The sequence below is a fragment of the Chelon labrosus genome, assembly GCF_963514085.1.
Source record: "Chelon labrosus genome assembly, chromosome: 3".
Taxonomy (NCBI): domain Eukaryota; kingdom Metazoa; phylum Chordata; class Actinopteri; order Mugiliformes; family Mugilidae; genus Chelon; species Chelon labrosus.
The window spans coordinates 29061136-29074208 of record NC_140339.1 but is presented as its reverse complement, the minus strand read 5'-3'; positions in this window follow the sequence as shown (position 1 = coordinate 29074208).

Genomic DNA, 13073 nt, shown 5'->3' with positions numbered 1-13073 from the left:
TTTCTTTGGCAAACCTGCAGTCCATTGCCAAGTGGTTGTCTCCCTTGCACCTGTAGCATGTCCTCACGTCCTGCTGCGTCCTGGCGTGGACCTTGTTCACCTTGTGCACCGACCCCGACGCTCGGTTCCAGTAATGGGAGTAATCTCGTAGGTCCTCTCCCTCTAACTGTCTACGGGCATAGAAAGCATGCAACAGTTGTGGGGTACTGCGCTTTTCCCTGAAAGCTTCCCTCAGACATGTGAACAGATCACTGGGTTCCCACACCTGTCCCCTCATGCACAACTTAACTTCTTCTAAGGCCGGACCCCTTAACATCGAAAGGACAAAATCTGCTTGATCCTGATCGTGTAAACCCCTCACTCTCATTGCCCTCTCTACCTCCTCTATGAACTCATCGACAGTGTAAGCATCTTTCCCCGGTTCACCACTGAACGGCACAATGTGTTTTTCTCTTGGAATGTAAACAATGGATCTTGTTTGAACATTACCTAGATTAACAATACTAGACATCACTTCATCATGTTTCTTACTCAGTTCCAGGACCTGTGACTGCAGCTATGCCAAAGGGTTACCTTCATCCCCACTCACACAAGCAGCGACGCTGTCCTCCTCATCGCTCAATCCAGGAGCAGGCGCTCCCTTGTCTTCTTCTGACATTTTGAAAAGTCTCTTATCGCGTCTTTACTGCAGGGGAATAACACAGGCAGTAGCAAGTTCAATGTTTCTCAGTCTAACAGTCTTAGAGACGGGGACACCAGACGATCGGCTCCTCCCGTGATCCACGTCAGCGATGCAGACACCCTTCTCTCCGTGGATAGCCAGTCCGGCACAGCCACTTCAGGGACACCACACGCTGGTCCAGTCTTCACCACTACTGTTGTTTGTTTGCTCCATGTAATTTCTCTATCTGACTAAGATCTCAAAATTAAACAGGGTATCCCACTTCTGACACCAATTAGTGTGGCCAGGACAATGAAGGAGGGGACCGGACACAGAAAATATATTTTAGTAGGATCTTTAATACCCCGACTGCACTCGAGCGAGCACAGCATTAATTCTCTAATTTTGAGAGATATGTTGGTTACAGTCAAACAAAAATAAAAAATAAATTCAATTGATTTCTTTCCTTTCTTCTCTTAATATTTTCTGTCTGTCTTCGTACAGAGCAAACCAAAAGCAAAACACTAGCGTAACAACAAACAAAACAACAGTAGTGGCCTTATTCCTATGTAAACAGGAAATAACAATACATTAATACATTTCTAAGCCACTCTTCACATTTTTAACAGACACATTCTACAACATACATCAGATTTTAACTCTGTAAACTTCATGAATTAGCTTTACACTTCATGAATTAACTCTAATGTATATATTTATATCCTTTTGGAAAAACATATTTCTACAGTGTCACAGATACAAAACAAATCATGTGCACTTACGCTAGCCTGTAGCTTGAGAACCTCACCCTTCCCCTGGAGGCAGCACATGTACATACAGCTCTCTGTCTCCCCTCTACATGGGTGACAACACACAGTTTCATAAACAACATTTAACACTGAAAATGTAGTTAACTAAAATTTCAGTACTCTATATACCACTTACGCTGACCCGCGGTCGTCTAGGGTGACTCCCGACACACCGGAGACAATAAACAAACCCTCGACCGGCGAGAAATAAACACAGTCTTCAGTCACAAATCTTCGTCAAACGACTCAGTTACAAGTCCGATCTAACTTTTCACTTCGGTCACGTATTCCCTCGGTGTTACACGGCTCAAACAGTTCAAAACTATTTCCACACTCTCACAGACAAGAAATACACCCAGAAAATACACCTGTGCGCCATTAAGTGCGTTAGGGAGACAGCAGTTCGCGATTATATTTTCAACTCTCGCGTGATCTCCCAGTTCTCACGGGATTCTCAACCTAACTGGCCTTAAAGTGTCAGTACACCTTCTATTAGGGCACAGTTAACACAAAAAAATACAGTAATCCCTGTTCACTTGGCTACACATAGATTATGTAGCAAATATAACACTGTAGTGAACAATTCTCCAGAAAGACTCTTGACATCAGAATTGAAAAACAAAAGAAGCTGCAAGAGATGTGTGGATAATTTAACACTTACTGTTTTACATTTTATGTGTCAGGATACCTCCCTGACCCACAAGTCTTGTCTCTTGGGAAAGGACTGAAAAACCTCAGGCCCCAACCATTAATATCCTCAGTGCTGCATGGCTTGTCTCAACTCTCATAAATTAGCTTTACGCAAGCCTAGAGTGACAGCTAGTAGGTTCTATGAGGTTAGCCACCTCGTGAAAGGGTCATCTTCTGGTGAGACCCTGGCAGGGCGGATACTAAGGGAATACGGCAAACTCCCGCCATGAAAAGGGGCCTGCCCCGCAAGGGTATATGACCCAAGTGCCATTCCGTGTTTTGGGCTTGCTGAAGTGAAATGCCCAGACATCTCTAGCATTTCTGAGGCAGGACATGTGAAAATGGTGAGTGGTCAAGCAAAACTGAAGCTGAATCATAGGTTCAAGGTCAGTTGGCCGTACTTGGATTGAGTTGGTGCGATTTTATAACAGACACTGAGGGAGACTTCACAGTTGAAAGAGTCTGGAGGGATGATGAAATGATAAAAGAGATGAAAAAGAAGGTGGACCTGTACTTCTTTGGTACATATATGAATGTGCATCTTCAGCAGAAAGTGAAATGCACTTAATGAATAAAGGAAATTAATGACTAAAGGATTTTATTAATTCCCTTTTTTTTTGAGAACATTGAGTACATTATTTACTACATTCCATATTTACAATACTTTCAGTATATTTACATATTTACAATGTTTTCAGTAGACAGTTAAATGACTGGGAGAAACACTATTCAACAGGGATGTAGCCTTTTAAATCAAGTGGTCCCTTGATTTAAATCAACAGTCCACAGCTGGTTGACTGTCCCAGACAAGGTTAGAGGGAGAGTGTGCAGATGCAGTATTCCTTGACTCTGCGTATTGCTCTTTCCACAAGGATTCGAAGTCGGGCAATTGCTTGTGTTTTTAGAGCATTCTCTTTGGTGAACTGTGCTGTGGTTAGAGATGAAATGAGTTCATTTCTTTTATTTCGGTGAGTGCCGCAGTACTTTTTAAACATTTGTCTGCACATCATATAGATTATCATTTTGGTCACAGTTTTAATATGAAATGTTAAATTTGGGGCGGCACAGTGGCGAGGTGGTTAGCACTGATGCCTCACAGCGAAAAGGTCACCGGTTCGAATCCATGGGCCGGCTGGCCTTTCTGTGTGGAGTTTGCATGTTCTCCCTGTGTCTGTGTGGGTTCTCTCCAGGTACTCCGGCTTCCTCCCACCAGCCAAAGACATGCTCATTAGGTTAATTGGTGATTCTAAATTGGCTGTAGGTGTGCATGTGAGTGTGTCCCTGTGTGTTGGCCCTGCGATGGACTGGCGACCTGTCCAATAAATTTTCATTTATTTTAATTAATATTCAGTAGCGGTGGAAAGAAAAGATCCAGCTCATATAACTGGCCATCAAAGAAGACTCAAGAAAAATAAATAGACGTCTATTTAACCGGCTCAGCTGAGTCCTACCACGTTTGATTGAATTACAATCAATATATGGCACCATCTAACATCTTACATCTCACTCGGCAGAGAAACAAAACCCTGTGTGTTGGCCCTGCGATGGACTGGCGACCTGTCCAGGGTGTACCCCGGTGGTATAATCAGCGTTGCCCCACGGTCAGCTAGCAGCTTCTCGATGGTGAAACCCTTGTCTACCATGCAGCCATCTCCTGGCTCCAGTAAGTCTCAAGCAGTCCACTTCGTTCAGTCAGCTCTTGGTCAAAGATGGAGCCAGTGAAGAGACTTGACACAAAAGTCACAGCACTACATGGGGCAATCCCTATTAAGCCCTTCATGGTACGATGAGTAAACCTCTGACCGGAGAGTGAGGGATGATGGATTCAGGCATCGCACCTCTGTGCAGTTGATGATTACCCGAGCATCTGGACTGTACTGCACAAATTTGCTTGGCATGGTGTTTCTGACTTGCTGTTTACTCATCCAGATGGGAAAGGAGCCAAGGAGCAGGTAAAGGTAGTTGGCCCACGTTATAACAACACAGAGACAGTGGACACACTGACCTGAAACATGTCGGCCAGCACCTTCTCTTGCAGGCCTGCAGCAACTCAGCAGCAGAAAAGAAAAAACTCATCGCCCAGTTGCAGTCTACGTGTTGGACTGGGAGAAATGGGTTCAAATGTTTGTCCCTTTTTCTGAGCTTTCGACCAATAAACCACCATGGAAATCACAAAAAACATCTCTTGACGTGAATCTTGTGTAAAAAAGGATGTCTTTGTCTGAGACCCAAAATCGGTGAAAATGCACTTGACCCACTTTCAGCTTTGACAGCTCTGTTGTCAGCTCCTCGATTTCCAGCAGCATCCAGTGCACCTGTATGAGATGAGAGAAGAAATTAAAACATCTGACCCAGATTTTGTCTGTGACTTGCATACTGGAAGTAGTTAGGACTGCATGATATTTCTCTGTATTGCTGTTCACGGTCCTGAAAAGACATTTCAGCATCTGCCCTGGCTATATGACAAACGGGTCTGAAAACAACTTCTTATATGGAAAAGAAATTATTTTTTTTTGGTGGGGGGAAAATGGGGGGGTTGGAGACAATGCAGAAATTTGATGTGATTTCAAGACTGGATTACACGGGAACCGCTAATCATACTATCTCAAGAAATCGTGAGATATTACACAGAGAAGAATGGGTATGACATGGATGCAGAGCTATATTAGTGACATTAATTTTGATATAAATTCAACGCTAATTATCTTGCGAACCGTTCATCACAGAAACTAGCAACAAGCATCGTTGGAAAGGTGTGTGTGGTGTCTGTGATAAAAACATTTAAGAACACTGGCAAACACTGACATACCTGGTTTACAGTGGCGGTTCTGGCGGGGGGGGGGGGGGCAACAGGGGCCAGTGCCCCCGTAACGCTGAGTCTGGACCCCCCTGTGGCCCCCCCTCCAAACGAAGATTATACAGTAATTATTAAAATTGTGATATTGCGCCGACGCAAAAAGCGGAACTAATGCGCATGGCTCAACATTCTAGTCGGATTCTTTAGTGCGTTACACCACTGAAAATGGCGGCCAGTTTTGATACCATCAACCCGACAAGAGGCAGTGAAACAATTACAATATTATATTGTTATAAGGTAAGACTTCTGGTCAAAAAATGTTGTTGGCTAACTTTATGAATTATAATAGCAGCTTGCCAGACCAGGCGTTAATGTCAGCTTGACTTGATTGCATGCTTCTAGCTAACTTTAGTTAAACCTTACTACAACAAAAAAAACAAGCTCGCAACAGTAGCCTATTGTGATAAATGTAATTTATATACTGGGCTGCTGAAGTGTTGTGTATAGGGTTGCCAACTCCCTGAAAAATAAATAAGGGACACCTCATTGGCAGGGCCGGCCGACCCGAATGTCTTCACCCTTCCCAGTGTGATGAATCTTTTAGCCCTTATTTGTGTGTGTGAAACAATTTTTTTAACTATTTGACTCAAACCTGAATTGAATTAATCATGAAAAACAAATTATTATTCAACAGTTTATTTTTAATACAAAATAACAAAATTAACAGAATAAAACCTGTCCTGCTTAACTTAAAACTGTATACATTAATAAAAAACAATAGCAAGCAGAACATTCCTCTTTTAATAGTGCAATAAGAAAAATGCAAACAGAAAGTGTGAGGAAAAGTTGTTTGTCTTCAGGTATCTTCTTCGCAAGCGACAGTATACCTAGCGGTATTCCCGCTGTCAGCTCATTGTAGATGGACTGGGAATAAGTTACCGTCAATTTTATTATAAAGCGCCCTGTTATTTATTACTTCCATTGACATTTTACTCACTATTTTTGATTCTCACGGTAATACGGAACTAAGTGTGTCCTGTTTCAGCTCAATACGGGAAGCGTAGTTTTGTTTCTAAATACGGGACGATCGCGTTTTTTAAGGGACGGTTGACAACCCTAGTTGTGTATTTCTCTCCATTGCTTTTTGTCTATAGTTTTTTATGTATATATAATTGATAATTGCATATAATTGATCATAATTAACTGAGAAACTGAACCAAGGCTGCACCTAACAGTTATTTTCATTATCAATTCATCTGCTGATTATTTTCTCCAATCACTTAGTACATTCTATGAAATGTTCTTATCATTTTTTTTTATACTTGTGTCTCAAATGTTCTGTTTTGAATTATTCTATTAGAACTGTTGGTTACAATGGTCACTAGTTATATAAAAATAAATCAAATAAGATTTCGAATCTTTGTCTTTTTGTCCCGGTTTGAATGTGCCCCTCTGACAAAACCCCTGGCCCCGAACCAGGCCCCCTCAGTGAAACTGGTCTAGAACTGCCACTGCTGGTTTAGGAGCAGAACCGTAATCATGTTCCGTCATCACCACCGAAGCTGCAATCTAATCCATCACCTCTTCCTCACATGGCAGGGGCTGCTCCAGAGGAAGGGCTGGACAAACGTCATGGCCTAAGCGAGCTGATGCTCTTTTATAAGCAGACATACTTATGGGGGCTATTATTGTAGCAAAACTATCTGCAAATGTGTATTTCAATCCGTGTGTGTGTAACTAGATTTGCAAATGTGTAAAAAAAATCTGCAAATGTGTACATTGATCTGTATGAGTAGACAAATCTGTAAATGTGTGATCTGTAAATATCTGGCCTCTCCATTGGATGTGTTCTTACACGTAACTTTTGCTACACTAGATGGCGTGCTGTAACATAGGGCTCTCAAATGAGACACGCGTACCCATTTCAATAAGTACACACGCTCACATGCCACACTTCTTTTATCACAGAAGTGATAAAATTTGCCGCACATTATTAACATAGACTGTTTAAAACAAGAGATTAGTAATCTATGAATGGATGAGGCGAACGCAGACTCCTCTGCTTGAATCAGCGACCTATCAGCCAATCGATGGGACAAAATAGTATTTCTAGTCGCTAGGTGAAATAGTAGCGCTGTAAATGCGTGCACACGTCAAAGAAGAGATAAGATAAGATATGTTTATTAATCCCATGTATGGGAAATTTCCTTGTCACAGTAGCATGGAATTTGGCCAAAAAAATAAATATATATATACAGAAAACAGTGACAACTTCGTCAGGGAAAAGTTACCAAAAAAACACAAATACAAAAATTTTGAAAAATATATACAAAAAATATACAAGAAATAACAATACTCTGAAAAAAATATAGAGAGAAAGAACTAGAAATATAAAGGCATTCTGTATATACAGTGTGGTGGTGGAGTAAACTTTACAAATAAATAGTTGAAAAGAGCTGGAAGTGGAAGCCCGGGAGGATGAACTTATTTTAATGCGTGAGAGCCCTGTTATGTTACAGCACACCATCCAGCCTCCATTGCATCGGGATCGGGACCACTGTTCATCCCAGCCATACGGTCTGTGGTCTGTGGTACCAGCCAGCCCAGGTAGCTGGTAGCTAGTATCATTTGGTGCTAGCCTAGCGCCCACTGGTGGTATGTAGCTGTATAACTACGGAGGCACACTGCGCGCATTTCCGGATCTGCCGCAGCAGAAGTGTAGCAAAAGTCACGCGTAAGAACACATCCAATGGAGAGGCCAGATATTTACAGATCACACATTTACAGATTTGTCTATGCATACAGATCAATGTACGCATTTGCGGATTTTTTTTTTTACACATTTGCAAATCTAGTTACACACACGGATTTGTTTTACACATTTGCAAATCTAGTTACACACACACGGATTGAAATACACATTTGCAGATAGTTTTGCTACAATAATGGCCCCATAAATAATGGCTGCATAACATAACCCATTAGACTGTGAAAGATCTGACTTGGGAATGTGTGCAGAGTGGTTCCGCCTTGCCCAAAAGCACTGTTTCACACTGGGAGTGTTTATGTTTTTCGAGTGACTCTGTGTGCAGCTTTTTGCTTCCATGTACTGTGTTTGGCTTGTCTGTCATCGCAGCTTTATCTTGGTCTTTCTGGGAGACCTTTATTCACAGGTACTGTACAAATACTCAGCAAGATGTGGTCTGGTGTAATATTTGAATATTTGTCTAGGGAAGTGTTACCTCCCGCGTATGTAGCCAGGGGATGAAGGGAGGAAAACAAAAGAAAATTGTTTCCGGGTAAAAGGAAAGCGACACAGAGACCGCGATAACTGTGTGTACAAAGGATGTTTCTTTATTCAAAAACAAAATACTAATGATAACTAAGACAGCTGAGGGGTATTCCATCAAGCAGGCTAAAGGCAAAGTCAAGCTTAAATGGCCAAGTCTGGCTAATATGAGTGAGAGTTCGGTTCCATCAAAGAGGCTGAGATTAGCCCCAACTCAGTAACCATGGAAACTATGACTCCGGCTAAGCCTCAACCATGGCTAAGCCAGAACTGTGGCTCAGGTTTCCGTTCGATCAATCTGAGCCTCAACCCTGTTCCATCAAGGTGGCTAATGTGAATGCCAGCCAAGTAACCATGGTAACTTATCCTGCCGGGCAAACCTGGGCCCGTATTCCTAAAGATTCTAAGAATCCTCTCAGAGAGCGCCTATCTTAGCCTAAAAATTCCTAGCTAGGAGTTTTAGCTTAGGAGTGATTCCAGAAAATTCTTAGAGAACTCTTAGCAAGGAATGGACAGAAACTCTTATCTTAGTGAGGAGGTGTGGTTGACCCCGTTGCTAGGTATGAGTCATCATTTCAAGGGGTGTGATTGGTTGATCCTAAAAGCTAGATAAAAATACACTTTTGGTGACAATTGGCCTAGAATGGACGTCAAATTAATAGACTTAATAACAGAATCTAATCTCTATGAAGACTGTATAATTATAAATAATACTTTACATAAAAATAAATAAATAGTAAGCTATACTTTAAAAATTATCCTATAAAATGTGTGATTAAACTCAGGCCCACTTGCACAGTATTCACATGCTGATAGTTCTATTTATTTGCTTTCATTCATTTACCACACTGGTAACATTTTGCACTTCATCCATTTGGTATTAACAAGAGTAAAATGGCTCAGCTTTCATCAATTTCTGTGATTGCTAACCGGCCAAAAGAAGCAGTGTTGGTTGATGTTCAAATCTTCCAAAAACCAAACAGCAGTGGAGAAGAAATGAAGTAGGAAACCCAACTGGACAGAGGAACTGTGTTTGCTTCTGGATCAACTGGTCAATGAGAATTAAAGTGTTTAAGACGTAGATTTGGCCCCAACTCATCACTGCTACCTCAGTGTTGTGATGACTTTCATTTCCGATGATACAGTTGTCCCTCGCTATAACGCGGTTCACCTTTCGCGGCCTCGCGGATTTTTTTAGTGCAATTTTGCATGCTTTTTTTTTTTTTTTTTTTTTTTACAGCGCATTGTTTTTTGCGTCCTGATTGGCTAAGGGACTGTAGCCCATTGTCAATCAATCTCCTCCGTACGGTGTCTCTTGTACAGTACAGAATTGCGTTCAGCTTGCCAAATTTGATCGCTGGCAGTGTGACTGAAGTGCGGTATGTTTGCAAGTTATTGAGAAAAGTGTATAAAGTGTGTAGTGAGGGGTTTTGCAACCTTAAAACATTTATAATCATTGTAAAAAATAAAGCTGACTACTTCGCGGATTTCGCCTATTGCGGGTTATTTTTAGAACGTAACTCCCGCGATAAACGAGGGACCACTGTATTGCGATTGTAACAAGCTTGATTGTCATTCAGTGTTTGGAGAATATCTCTCCTGTCTCTTCTTTCAGCCATTTTCTCCTCTGCTTAAGAAATTCCTAAGCCTCCTAAAAGTCCTCCTCCCTGCTCTTAGCAGATCTCACCTTAGGAGTACTCTTAAGAGCTAAGATTCTTTAGGAATAGCTTTTATCTTTACTAGGAGCTACTCCTAACTTTGAGAGGGAAACGTCATGATTCTAAGAATTTTCTTAGAATTTGGCCACTAGGAGCAACTCTTAGCGCTAAGAATCTTTAGGAATACGGGCCCTGGTCTGTAGCAGGCTAAAAGTGAAGCTTAGCACCATCTATGATCAAAGAATGTCCAATAGACAGAAACAGAGACACAAAACTGTCATGGAATGATAAAATAATATGTAAAACATAAAATATATAATAAAATGTATTAAAGAAATTTATACTAATAATTATATATATATTATCTATAAGTACATTAAAGAACAATATCATGAAAATAAAACACAAATAAATTAATTAATAAAATTAAACTAATTAGCCAAAAAATATAATAAAAGGAAACTGAGGCATTGAAAATAAAAGATTGAATATGTACACCAAACCACAATTAGATGTAAATGTGTAAAACCACCACCAGCACCAAGGGTCTTCCAGGACAGGACCAACCCGTTGACCCACACAGATGCATACCTGTGGGAGAGGTACCGGTTCAGCAGGCAAAGCATTGTGTATTTATGCAGTTTGCTTGAACCACACATTATGAGGGTCACTCACCGCAGCCAGTCTCTGACCACTGTGCAGTCAGTCTGTATTGCACTGCGGTTCTTTGCCAGTGGTACATTTCTCTACAGTGTTGGTGATGCTGAGAAGTTAAGCAAAGCAACTGTTTGCAGAGGGGTAACAATTATATGTCCTCTATTCATTTGTGATTTCCAGCATCGCCACATATTATGCAAAGGAGTAGAGATGATCACATGGGGGCGTCCATGATGTCATATTGTCATAGGCCATGACTAATTGGAAGCAGAGACAGATGGCAATGAAGTAATAAATTTATTTGAATAAAGTAATTTCCATAGTTATCTTTCATATTTATACATTAAACATGACACAGAGCAAACACATTACAGGTAAGAGCAGTCTACCTGGCCCTGAAGCAGTTCCTTAATATCTACATCACCTTCCCTGGCCATCATGACCCACAGCGGATCAAGGAGACATTCTATGCAATTGCAGGTTTGTGACAGTCATGTAAAATACTTTGATTAAATGTAGCCTGTCATTATCAAAAATGTAGGCAAGGCAACTTTATATAGCACATTTTAGCACAAGGTGATTCAAAGTGCTTTACATAAAATAAAATGAAAATACAACAAATCAACATATAGCATCTGGGACAAAATACAGAAGTAGCACAAATACAGCATGTAAAAATGACAGGCTTAAATGAAAATGATATAAATTCTATACAATTAAACAGAGCAATTGGCCATGCAGGAAATAAATTAAAGCTATCCCATCGATTTGCATAACAATCAGTTGATAAATGTGATGAATATCACTTTCTAACATTACTACTAGGGCTGCCAAATGATAAAATAAGGAGAATTTCACATAAATTGCAGTGAAACAATAATGCTATTTTAATTATGTTCATATGAATGTTACTTATTAGGGCTGTCTTTTTGTTCTTTGGGGATTTTCCTTTTAATTTTAGGGATTTGGTTGCATTAATAGGTCCACATAATTGATTAGTTTAAAACAAAAACCATCAAGAAATCAATTGGTAGATTATTGTCTACATATATTTTGTCCCTTTGATGGGGGATTTATATAACATGATGATGCTGAAATACTTAATTTTCTTTGTCACTTACGCATTCAGCCTGTCGGCAGTATTCTGCCACGCCACATCCCTCGCTTTATTGATTGCCGCGGTATTGCCCTTCTTTCGGATTACGTGGCTGTAATCCTCATATACCTCCATGAGGAGGGTTTGCTCCGCTGCAGAGAATATTTCTGCACGCTTTCCATTGCTTTTCGGCATTTTTGACAGTGTTCGGCACTCGACTATAATGGGCTTTTTAGTTTCCCTGTGGGCGTGCACAAGTTGAGACTTAACAGGTGAGGCTTGACTAAGCGTCAGGTGGAGCCAGCTGATTGCACTTGATGGAACGACTTGGAGCTAGATTGGGAAGTGGAGCTTAGTCAAGCTTCAAGCTTACACCTAAGTCTGGCAATTCTTAGCTACGTTGATGGAATACCCCCCAGGTCACAAGACTAAACACAACCGACCACGACCGACAGCCACAAACAAACTAAAGGCGCCACCACACCTGGGGGGAAAAAAGACAAAACGAACCAAAAGCGCCACCACACCTGGGGGGAAAAACCAAGAAAGATTAGTACCTGTCTTTTCCACAGAAAAGACTAGTCAGTACTTCACCATTCAGAGTTCCAACAAGCAAAGTCAACCTCACGCTTCCACCACTGTGGTCCAACATCTCTCTCTCCCCGGGCCGCACCTCTCCTCCACTCTTTAACCAGGATCAGCTGATTACCTGAGTGGGAACGGCTGCTGGTCGGAGGAGGGGCGATCACCTGGAGGAGGAGGAGAGTGGGAGAGACAGACGCAAGCACACCAAAACAACCATAGAGGCACTAGGGCCGTAACAGGAAGTATTATGACAGCACCCTGAAGGACAGCGGGAACCTTAAAGCGACCACAGCCCAACAGAATGCTTCAAAGCTCCTTTTATCATTCTCCTCAGTTGTGGAAGAATTCAAGGCCACCAAGGCAAGGGCAGCCTGTACACTACTACTGTCCAAGGATGAGAAAGTCCGGCATGCTAGCAATGCCATCAAGTGTGGCAGGAAGTGGAAGCCACAGGAAGCGGTGAAAGAAGCAGAAACTTACTGGAGGCACCAAGAAACGGTGTGTCGGGGTGGCTAGGCCTCAGAAACTACAGTGCCAAGTGCCAATAAATGTATTCATGTCAAATTTCTTAATCAACTTAGTTTAAAATGGGATCGTTTTTTTCTTTCTTCAGGGCTGATTTTGAACATTCTTTCTTTCATTCTTTCTTTTTCTTAAAGAAAAGTCTTTAAGAAATCAATGTTATTTAGAAATATTATAGACCCATACAATTGTACATGATCAATTTTATCAACATTGGGATTTCTTTCAGTGGGAGTGACTGGGTATTACTGTTTCTCTTTAGCAATACTTCACTACAGACAATGAATCAAATGAAAAATGTATATAATA